General features: G+C 40.9%; 1 protein-coding gene and 1 long non-coding RNA gene across 2 annotated transcripts in view; one reads left to right on the top strand and one right to left on the bottom strand.

Moving 5' to 3' along the window:
* MAPK1 (mitogen-activated protein kinase 1) overlaps positions 1–2,221 on the top strand; it is a 33,022-nt gene extending 30,801 nt beyond the window's left edge. Inside the window, exon 9 of the mRNA XM_054646123.2 lies at positions 507–2,221. The gene's annotated coding sequence lies outside the window, so the exon portion shown is untranslated. The remainder of the gene's footprint in view (positions 1–506) is intronic.
* On the bottom strand, positions 2,011–9,744 carry LOC143695469 (uncharacterized). The gene is made up of 2 exons (XR_013184674.1): positions 6,106–9,744; positions 2,011–6,065 (listed from the first exon to the last, which is right to left on the bottom strand). It is a non-coding gene; the product is annotated as an uncharacterized LOC143695469 (long non-coding RNA).
* Between the last annotated feature and the right edge of the window lie 2,284 nt (positions 9,745–12,028).

Below are 12,028 nucleotides of genomic sequence, written 5' to 3'. Positions count from 1 at the left end.
GTCCAAGTCATTTGTGGGTAGGATTGCCAGCTCTGCCATAGCACAGCAGTTTAAACAGAGCTGCTTGACATCCTAGTGAGGGCCAGTCCCCAGGAGCTGGCTTCAAATGCACAGTACCAGTGTCCTGCTGTGCATTCCTGTTCTCCTGCACACCCCCTGGGCTTCAGCAGCCAGCTCCTCTCACTGGGCTGTTTCTTGAGATTCAAAGTGTCCCCTGAGCTGTGGATTTTGGAATTGAGAAGCAATATGAAAACAACAGATTTTTGGTTCAGACAAACAATGTACTTCATTGATTAGTTATGTTTAATCTTTCTAATCTTTTGAAGAATTAATAGTTTAAAATTGAATGCCCTGAGATCCACTGTCTCTGAATTCTTTTTTAACATCTGTAGATCCTGCTGGCTCTGGCTGATGGTAAACACACTGTGCACAGAAATAGGAAAGGGCTTGTTTTAAAAGGTGATGTTAAATTTCCTTCACTGAAATATGTCTCTGCTCTCTTGTAGGACAAGGACTTAAAGGACTGGGCATGCTCAAATGTTGCTGTTCCTCTTCCCAGTTCTTTATTGTTGGTCATGTCTTGTGGCCTCTCTCAGCTTATCCACTAACTCCTTTGAGCCATTCAGGAGGGCGGTTCCTGGTAGTTTTGGCTTTTCATGCTTTCAATGAATCTTTTAAGCCTGAAGAATTGTAATTGACACTCCTATGCGTAATGCCCATTGTTGACCTGTTGCAGTACTGTACTGTACGTGCACCTACTGCTGCCCGTGTTTTAACTGCTTGCTTTCTGGTTTGAAAGATGCAGTGGTTCCTTTCACTCCTGGATCAATGTCCAAGAAGAGAATCCATTCACCTGTAAGACGTTTACACCATGAACTGTTTTTCTGACTTTACTGAAGTCGCTGGCATTTTTTTTAGAAAAGCTACTATTCAGGGCACTTTAAGTCAGTGACATCCCAGATTTTTTTTGCACGTCCTTTTTAAATAGAAATGGTTGGTTAGCATCCGGCAGAGTGTTCCATTATGCTATGGATTGCAGCATAAGTTGTGTTCATGTTAATCTTGCTTATGCACTTGTTTGGGTGTCCTGTGCTGTACATACAGGTATTCTATCCAATGTAAGAGCTACATAGGAGCCCATCTTAACTGAATTCATCCAAGAAACATTTTTCCATGTATTGACAAAATTTGTACCTTTTTTTCCCTGCTTTTCCTAAGAGAGATCATTTAAAGTTTACCCACGTTGGAGGCATAGTACTCCCAAAGTTCCTACCATGCAGCAGTGCTTGTACAGCCTGTGCAAAGGCAAGGTGGCAGCTGCAGCTGCTCTTTGCTCCCTGAGTGCTGGAAGGGTTAACACAGACCACGATGGCACCGTGACCCCATGGCCAGTGCTTTTCCTGGGCAAGGCAGCCGTATCTGGTGGCAAGCAAGAATTCAGAATATGATATTAATTAACTCAGTCTACATCCTGCATACCAATGAAATGCTTCAAATGAGGATTGATAGTTTTGACATTTGAATCTAATCACTGACATTCAGATTCTTGCAGAGAGGAACACTGCATCTTCAAATGAGAAAGTTTGATTTTACTTTTGCTCCTACAGCATGTCAGCATCTCAAGTTCATTTCTTGCAACCTACACTATGGTGATTTGTAATCAAGCCTCCATGAGCTCGTGACATGAAGTACTGTTCTGTTGTCAAGTACTATCAAACTTTTCTGATAATGCTGAGTTAGGACAACCAAACAAAGCTAGCACTAAATAACATTTAAAATTGTATACCTTTTAATGATCTTTTCAAGTATTTGTTACTGAAATTGTATAATGTGGAGTTTACTAGGTGTTATGTTCCAGTGCAGTGCCTCCTTTTCTTTCCCCACTGCTCTCTGTGGTGAGAAATTTGCCTTGTTTAAAATAATTACTGTGCCCTCGCATGACTGTTAAAGCTTTCTGTGCAAAGATGATTGTCTAAGTGCCACATGCCTATGATTGAGAAAAAAAAATAATCTATTGTTACCTCTGAGTTGTGTTCAACTGAAATGCTATTCAACAAATAACTTAGGAAAAATAGTTCTATTTTTAGCTTTTCATATCTCTGCTGTCTTTTTCTCATTTTATTTTGGCAGCAGTGAAGAATGGATTGTATAAAGACTGCTTGCTAATATGAACAAAATGCACTTGTAATTCCTGGAAATAAATTTAAATCTTATATCTTCACATTAACATTAAGAATTAGTTTTTGGTTTCCTCTTGGGTAATGTCTTTGAATGGAAATCAGGTTCAATTGCTACTGTAGTACATAAGGATGCTGGCTGGTTAATAACTCCAGGCTTCCTCATACCATTTAGTCTGCTCTTCAGAGAAATCTAGAAAGCCATTAACTTAGACTCCAGTAGATAAGGGTGCTTACAAGATTCCATTTCAATTTTTTTTTCCTATAGTTTAAGTGTTAATCTGCCAAAACTAATTTTTAATAAGCAAGGGTTCATCATTAAAGGGCATTTTCTATTAGGAAGTTCCTGTGGTACATAAATCTCTGACGTGGGGAACAAATTCAGAGCATTGTCAGGACACTGCACAAGTGATCATGGAATCGTGGTATGGAACCTATGCTAAAAACATTTCTGTAGAAGAAATATGCACTTGACTGTTGATATCAGTGTAGAAATTTCTCTTGACCTTTCTACACATCTTTACCAAAATGCTTTTCTCACTCAGTTTTGAAAAGTTGAAATAGTTCTAGAATCTCTGCTACTTGCATGATCATCATTACAACAGGAATCATTTTTGGCACGGTTGGAAAGATGACTGTTACTGAAATTAGTTTGTAACACCTTCATTTTAATTTATTAAGGAAGAACTTTGGCAGCTTACTTCACCCTTCTCTTTCCCAATTCTTTTTTTTTTTTAATACTGTCTTTAATTTGGGATGTTTGGGGAGGTGTAGACTTACCCTTGCATCCTCTCTGAGTGAGAAGCCGAGGATTTGCTTTACCTAATGTCTGGTGCTTTTGGGCTTTTTTCCTTAGCTACTTTTGCTGAATCCAATTGGCATCCATCAGGATCCATAACCACATTCATCAATCTTTTACTGAATTCAGTCAACATTGTTGGGTTGAATTTGTTGATGCGTCAAATGCTGAAGCACGAGTTTTTTTTTGGTCAGATTTTAAAAATAGTTTAAAGAAGGTGCCTCTAACAACACTGTGTTAGGTCAGTTATTTCATCATTTTACATTGGGTTCTTTTCTTTATGCAGTTTTTATATTTTAGAGCGGAGAACAGCAACTCTTAATCGAAGTAGCATGCATATTTCATGGTAAAGATGCTTTGGGAATAAGGAATGTAAACAGTTCACTGTCAAAAACATTCCAACCTTACAGCTGAAGAAAAATATGCAAACACAAAATTCTCATGGATACTTTGGCAAACAAGCCTCTGACTCTGCTGTCCTGCCTGTGGCCAGACTCTTCCTCACCCCTGTGACACCAGAGCTGGGCCGCGTGCGCCGGGAGCTTCCGGGAGTGGCAGTGGGGACAGACAAAACCTGAGGAGCTGGGCAGGGCTTTCCTTGCAGAATGAGAATGAAAAACCTGTTGTTGCTGCCCACTGTAATATGCTACAATATATTTATACCATGTCAAAGTTGTTTGCTGAGCAACTGTACTATAGATTTAAACTTTATTAATATATATTTGCTTATGTTAGTGTAGTTTATATAGTCCTTGGTTATTGATAAATTTATTGTGTTGTTACAGCACAGTGATATGGTATAAATATAGGTCTATACATACACACCATATACTTATGAATTTGGTCCCTTGCATAGTACTTTTATATTTGTACAGCAATGTCTTCAAGCAATCCCAGATTTTAGGGGAAATATTTTTGTAAATGCAGTGGTTTAAACAAAAAAGTCCAAACAATCCTTTTACTAAGTTTTAAATACATTTGTGGTTCAAAATGGTTTAGTTAACAATTGAAATCAAGACACTAAATTAGTGAAAAGTGCACATTAGTGAAGTGAAGCTTACAGTGGTTTTTGTAGCATGTGCTGTGATCAAACCAAGTGACACATTGGCAGAAATGTAAAAGTTGGACTACATGTGTAAATCTAGAACAAATTTCTAAAGGTTGCAGCTGGTTTACTTACTATTGTTGCCTTTTCTTGTGTTGTATCAGTGTAGAGTACTCTTAAAATACTCAAACTGCTTTGTCTTTGCTTTGTACTGTTGGTGCCTTCTTAGTCACGTACCCCACAAGTCCTGCATAGCTAATTTAGTTAATGGTAAGTTTAAAATAAAAAAGCAAAGGAAGATTTTATAAAAAATAAATAAATCATTTTCTGTATGTTCTTATTCATTGTAACAATTAAACATTTATATTGTGACAGATTTGTGATTTGGTTAATCTGTATAGATCAATTGTAAGTAGCAAAGGTTTATATTTCGTCTTATTCTTTTGATGTTGTAAACGTTTGTGATTTTCTTTTTTAAATCAGGTAACTTAATGTTCTGTTTTGTTTTTGGCATCTGAATCTTGTAAAAACAAATGCAAAGAAAATCATTAAATTGTGTCCCTGTATTACCAAACCAGCATAGTTCCGTGCATATCTAGAACGACTGGGACTTTGCTTTGGCCTGAGCTGGTCCATTGGCTGATCCAAAACTGCCCCTCCTTGGCCTGCAGGCAGGAGCTGTAACTGCTCAAGGTGTGTCCCCCTGTGTAGCTGTACCAGCTTGGAATTCAATTAAGGAAGCCATCCCAAAAAAAAAACCAAAAAACCCACAGATGAGCTTTCTTTATAGACAGGCAGAATGTGTTATCTTTGGTGTGAGAAAATGATGAAATCTTGACCTGCTGAGTGATGCAAATCAGTGTCAGTGTTACCTGATGGCTCACAGGCTTTTCTGACACTCTTTCTATGGATATTCACATTGCACTGTTCCCATGAAATCTTGAACATGTTTACTTGTGTAATCTTTAGAAACCAAATGTTTTCATTTCAGTACAAAAAGGTTCTTCTCCAACCAGGGATTTGAAATGTGGGATTTCTGCGAGCAGTGCAAGTTCATATCACTGTCATGGACCTTTAACTCTTCTTCAAAGAATTGAACTCTTAAAAGGTGTAGCTGGATAATGGCAGCTAAAAACTTCTTAGTTAATATGAAAAGGCAAAAAATGTGGCCTGCAACTAAAGAAAGCTTAACCGTATCTGGCAGATGCATAATAGCTCTGAGATTGGCTTGTAAAAATTCATCTCTCATTCCCCTCCTTGGCTTTCACTGCAGAGTACAGACTTTTTTTCCCCCAAGAATAATACAGAGTTTCATTTTTGCCGTGTTTCTGTGTGTTCTTAACATTGTTGTTGGCTGTGGCTGTTCCCCTGGCAGAAGGTGTGTTCACTGTAGCATGCACTTCAGGAAGGGACTTCAAGGTACAAGTGCACAGCTGCTTGGCTCCAGGAAAGTTTTGACAAATAACTGATTTGACTTAACATTGTTGTGGTCCTTGTTTCAGTGGGATTAGTTTGAAATACCACACAAATTTCCTGTGTTTGAGCAGAAGTGGCTGTAAGCTCTCCGTGTGTAAGCTTCAGGTGTAGTGGGCACTCCTGAGCTGTTGGGATGTGGGTTGGGGTGGTGGTTCCAGTGAGCACCCCCAGGTGCTGGGGAGATGCTGCACTCAGATACCAGGAAGGCTGGCAAGGAGCTGCTTTTGAGGACAAGCTGTGTTTATTGGAAGAGATTAATGTAGCTCTGATGGCATCAAGCTGTGTAGAACTCTGACCCAGGACCCTGCAGACCAAAGATAATTCTGTGTTGTGCATGTTTCATCTTTAGTTATTCTTTCTACTAAATTGCATATATGTAACACTGAAAAGTTTAAAAAATATAAAACACTTGAGGAATGTAGAAGACTCACAAACATCATTGCATCAATGTATGCTGGGTCTGTTGGTGGTTACCTTGCTCTTCTCCCACACAAGTCCAGGTAGCTTCGGGAGGAATTCTAGAGCCTCAACTCTGCTTTCAAAGGCAACTTCAGTGTGTCTGCTGAACCTCCACTGGTGTCAGAGTTGTGTCAGTGTGTCTGCTGAACCTCCACTGGTGTCAGGGGTGTTCACATCCCTGTCAGGAAGGCAGCCCTGCTGATGTGCTGTTTGTGTCAAACCTGATCTTGGGAGTTGGATGTGAGAACTGTTCTGTAACCTCTCCGTCTTTTTCCCTGTAATTTATGACAACTTTCCTTCAAATGTTTTCTAAAACTCTGCCCTGTTTTCAGGACATCTTGCTATTGGCAATTTACTTTTCTCTGTGAAACTGAGTCTAAACAAGTTCCACTTGTTACAAAAAAAATCTTTATTTTATAGGATTTGTAAGCGTTCAGATGATAAACAGCAGATTATTGATCCTGTTAAACTGATGTACCTTGTGAATACTGAAAACTTCCTGCAAGTTCCCTAAAGCTGCCTCTTGTTTTGCTCTCAACATGCACACACACAGAGCCTATTTTTCCTGAAGTTCCTTCTCTTTCCAGCTGATTAATTGGTGTGGTAATGTGTGCTCCTTCTAGCTTAGTACAGAGGTAGCTTGTGTTTGTATGTGAAGGCTGAAGAGACTTGAAGTCTTCTATTCCTGATTTCCCTGAAAAGAGCAAGAAAAGCCTTGCCAGGGTCTTGGGTTTGCAGTGTTTCTTACCTAAAAAGACAGTAATAAAAATACTTTCATGTCTCTTGCCAGTCTGTGAGTTTGTGTGCGCTCAGCTGTTGCCTGCAGCTCCTCTCTCTCCTTGCCTCACTGCTTGCACTGGGCTGACCTTTGATCTGAGCTCCTCTTCAGTGACACTGCTCCTCCTCAGGGGTTTACACTTTCCATGTTGGGATCTTTCTCCAAAGTCCCTTGTGTGCTCTGGCTTGATGACTTCACTCCTTTGTTCTTTCTTTTCCTTGCCTCACACGCTTGTAGATTCCTGCAGTCTCACAGCTCTGCTTTTATTTGCTTTTCATTTTTTGCCTCTGTAGAGCTGAGCCGAGGACACAGTTGTGCCTCAAGGGCTGGGGCTGGGTACAGCAGCTGGCCTGGAGCCCTGGCTCTGGGGAGAAACCCGAGGTGCTGCAGGACAGCTCCAGTGCTGGGCCAGCCCTGCAGCAGCCAGCTCTTGGTGCAGGGATCTCTTATTCCACCTTGCGAGTTTCGTTCTGACCTTGAACACACAACTTAAAATCATGGAAGATGTTAATCTCTATCTGTGATGTGTGATCTGTGTCTGAAAATTCAGGCTTTTTTAGAAAAAAAAAATCCAAAGCTGTAAGAGAATGCCATAGAATTTTTTTAAATTTGCTATTACTAAAAGAATTGAGATGCACCTTTTAGGAGGGTAGTTTGTTTGTTTATTTGTTTTTGTTGGTTTGTTGTTTGTGATTTTTTTGTAACATCCAAGACAAAATGGCTTGCTGTGAACATCTTTTTCTGCCTTAAAATTGCAAATGCAAAAATGCTGAATATTCAGAATTTTGGCTTGAGACTCACTGAACTGATACTGCAAGAGAGCTGGAAGGTTTTTTAGTCGAGCTTTTTTCTCCTAGGTCACCTTTAATTTTGTTAGCTAGTACTGAAAAGGAAATTTGGACTAAAAATCCTTTCTTTGTTCCTGGAAGTGTTAAAACTCACAGATATTCTAACTTACAGTTGAGGCACCACAGACTCAAGAGTTCAAACTTTGGACTTTCTAATGCATTCTGTGTTTTAAAAAACTTTGTTAGTTTTTGTACACATACATACCTTTGCAGGCTTTCTGAGTAGGTTTGCACAGGTGTGGAGGGGACACAAACTTGCAGACCAGTTTTCCCACTCAGAAATATTTCAGTGGGTGTTGTGGCTGTCACTGTAGCTCCGTGTTTGGATTCTGTTTGCCTCCATGCAGTATAAGCACAGCACTCCAGACAAAAGTGGGGATTGAAAACAAAACCATTTCTTAATCATTCTGTTGTAGCTAAATGTAAAATAAATTTGGATTTGAGGATATGCTTGGTATTTTGGAGGAACTGTGTTAAGCTGTTTTTACAGCTGACTTGGTGACATTTCTGTAAGTAAAATATGCTGTTGTTCCAGCATGGCAAAGGTCTGCATAATTCATGTGCTCAACTTAATCACTGGTTTTCTTCTTGTGACAATAAATGGCATTGTACCAAAAGCAATATATCCTGTGTGTAGTTACTAGTGGAAATAATTATTACTGTGCAGCTTGTATATTCATTGTCTTTGCAGCCCCTAGCATGGATTGTGTGCACTGACAGTCGCTCCAGGCTATTAAAGACGTCTAGGGGAAAGCCAGGTCCTGGATAACACTTGTTTGCTTTCTGGAAGCTGTTGCTGTACTTTGAGGCAGAAAAGGGTTGCACCCGATGCTGCATTAAGCTTATTTTCTTCTGAGTCTTGTCATCAGAATACATCTAAGTCTAGAGTGTTTCTCCAGATTTGCTCCTCCACATTGTTCTTCTTGAGAAAGGCCCAGGCTCGACACCAGCATCATTAGAGCCAATGATGATAAGAGAGCAGAAGGTTTTTTTTCTCTGCTTGATTCTGGGATTCTGCTAAACTGTACTCAGCTTTAGAGCACAGCACTGTAAAAAGACTTATGGAATGCTGCAACTGGCTTTGCTCACCAAGTACTTAAGAGCAGATAAGACCTCAGAGGCAATATGCAATGCTTGGGAACTCTCTAGTCATGAGTTCTGTTCCCTCCTGCCCCCCAGTAGCAATTCTGCACTACTGGCTCTGCAAGTAAACCAGCCCTGGATAACTCCGTCCAAAGGGAAGCTTGGGGTTTAATTCCTGGATGTTCAAAAGGGCAAGATATTAAGACAGTTTTGTCCCTATCACTTGCATTTGACTGCTAGTGTAGTAGTCATTATACTAAATTGTCACTGTACAAAAAAATTCAATACTGTAGAAATAAGAGGGCTGAAGAGCTTGTTCTTCTCAACATATATTCCTTCTTACTAAGTCTGTAGAAAAATACTTTAAGTTAGAGCTAAATAGCCTTTCTGCATTCCCTTGTGCACATTTTTCTCTGCTGCCTCCTTCTTAGATGTGACTTACTTTACTGCTAATGGTGTTCTATAAACTGTAGTACTACAGGTGTCATGGTAACTTGTAAATAAAATTACTGTAAACGCACAGTCAAGTTATTTGTGGTGCTGCTCTGTACACGTGTGACACTGCCTTAGCTGTCAGTCCTCACTGCACTTCCTGGAGGATCACCTGGGGATTAGAAAGGCTGTGCCTGTGCTTTTATGAGGAACCTTTTGCTGACCAGCCTCCACAGCAATCTGGTCCTATTAACAAGTTCCAGGCAACTCTAGCATTGACAGCAATTATTCTAGGCAGGAACATTGCCACATTATTTGCCAGCTGACAGCAAATCAACCCTTCTGTCAGACTGATTGTCAGTGGAGCAATAATACCATTTTATGTAAATACCTCTAACCATTTGTATAACAAGTACAGAGCACAGGATAATTTGCAGTGGGAAGCTGATGAGGAAGCTGTTGCTGGGGCCTTGTGTCCTTGGAGCCTGTTGCTGTTTCCCATCCAAGGAGAGAGGGGCGTCAGAGTGGAAGAGGTCTGCCCTGTGTGGAGAACACCCAGCGCTGCTCTTGAGTTCCAAATGCAGATGTGCTGCTCTGCTGCGCTCTCTGCAGGTGTGGAGCCGGCAGGGGAGCAGCAGAGGGGCAGCAGGAATGCTGGGAGATGTGCTCAGTGCCCCCTCTCCTAGAAATCGGTCCCCAGGAGGTGGAATGAAGGCCGCTGTGAAGCCCTTCAGAACAATTTGCCCTCGTGAATGTCCATGTGTTGTGGAAGGCATGTCATCAGGCAGTGCAGCAGCAGGTAAAATTTAAGGAGTTTCATATGTATTTCAAAATATGTATTTTCCTTGGGGGGTGAATATGAAATACTTTTAGGAAATATTCAAATGGCTGGATTTTCTGCAGTGCTGAAGAGAGAAGCAGCTTGCAATTCCCAACTACCTGAGGCTCCAGTCAGCTGTCTTTTGTGTATACAGGGAAAAATTCTTTTTTTTTGGAGGTGACAATATTTCTGCTTCCCAACTTTTAACTGCTTCTGTAATTCTTCTCTGTTTTCCTCCCTTTAAAACTCCTTCCCTGCAACTGTTACATAAGGTCCTTGGGAGCCTGAGTCTTTCAAAGGTATTTAAGTGAATTAAGAGGCAAATACCACATGGAAACATTTATCTGGCAACAATTTCACTTAACAGTTTCTCAAAGCAAGAACTTGTGGCCTTTTACCACAAGGGGTAAAAGAGTTTATTTACAACAAGCATATTAAACAAAACACTTAGCTTGAAGAATAAATACAAATACAATCCTTCTCAGAATAAAATGCCATGTCTGTAATAGCAACTGAATTAAATCTTGGGGGGGGGAAAGGGACTAGGAAGCAAAAATATCTTCAAATCAATGCGCTTGAATGAATGAAATTTGTGTGTGCAACAGGGGTTGTCTGAAGGTGGTGATTATAATCCAGGTGGGTTTGGTGGGTAGAGAGGTGGGCAGCAACAATGAAGCCCATGGCATTTCTTGTATAAATATTGCTATCTGCAAATTGCCACACTCCTCATCAAACAAAGGTAGCAATTAATTAAGCAGGTGAGTCTATTTCAGCTCTTAAGGTGCTAATTTCGGGATATTCAGGAATTGTCTTGGCATTCAGTGGCACTGAGAATGGATTCATGATGACATGTTTGTGTTCAATTACTGAAATTTTGCATGTGTATATTTTGGTTTTACTTGAATGTATGAATCATTTGAATATTTGGTAATTTTCACTGTGAAAAGAAGTGTGATTGCCTTTCAGTGATCTGTCTTACTCCTGCTTGCTAACTCTGCTAGCTTTTGGAGCAGGGGGCGTGAAGCCTTTCATGCCCTGGAATAAAATAATCTTCAGGTAAACTAGTAAAAATTGAAACCTCTTTGTATGGCCTGTTTAGGGATAATAAATACATCTGTAAACCCTTTGCACCTACTCAGGCAGTGAAGAGCTAACTAATTTCTGAAAAGCTTGAGGGAAACAGCTCTTCCTATGAGCACAACTCCTATCCCCTGCTGGGGACTACACCACGGAAGCCCTGCCTTCCAGGGCTTGCTAATCAGCAGCTGCTACAATACTGCCGGGAGGGTTTTCCAATGCCATGTTGATTTTCTTAAACCAGCCCCAAAACTGGATTCACCCAGTACCCAGTACTCCCTCAGGAATTAATGGGCGCTGCCAGAGGTCTCCTGCCTGGTATCTTCTTGTGATGGTTTTGTTTCCATTTGTCGTCCTGTGCAATAATTTATTTTCTTGTTGTTTTACTCTTCTCTTTAGTCCCCTTACACTTTAAAGGCTGTGCTGAGGTGAGATGAATGCCTGGCCTTCCTGGATAACAGGCAGTCCATCTCAAGAACTTTCTGTAATTCAGTGCCATTAGATGTAGCTGTCAAATGTAGCCAAGCTCCTGAAGGCAGCCATAGAAAAATCCTGCTGGAAGGAACCTCTGAAGGTCACCCAGCCCAACACCCATGGCAGTGCAGATGTGGTGACCTGGACACCTCTGGGCTCCATGGGGCTGAAGAGGACCTGCTCAGGGGAGGGGAGAAGTGAATCTTTAGTTCATACTTGCTAATACCTTATAGAGCTAAACTTTGCTGTTTAGCTGTGTACAGTGATCAAGACAGATTTAGGCATAGAATTTGTCCTTGAATCACTTCCACCCTTACTTCAGTCACGTTGGGCATAGGGTATAAAGGGGGCTACCCCTCACATCCTTTTTTCTGTTTTGACTGGAAGACATGGGCAGAGAAGGATGATTCCCGTTTGTACAGAGCAGATGCAAAGGCTGAGCCCCTCCCTGCTGCACAGGCTGCCCTTCCTGGCACCACCACAGTTTGTGCTGTTCCTGCCTCCAGGCTGAGCTTTCGATCTTGTACCACCTTGCACGTTTTGGATTTTACACATACTTT

This window comes from Agelaius phoeniceus, chromosome 18 (assembly GCF_051311805.1).
Source record: "Agelaius phoeniceus isolate bAgePho1 chromosome 18, bAgePho1.hap1, whole genome shotgun sequence".
Classification (NCBI taxonomy): domain Eukaryota; kingdom Metazoa; phylum Chordata; class Aves; order Passeriformes; family Icteridae; genus Agelaius; species Agelaius phoeniceus.
This window is presented reverse-complemented; position numbering and strand designations above follow the sequence as displayed.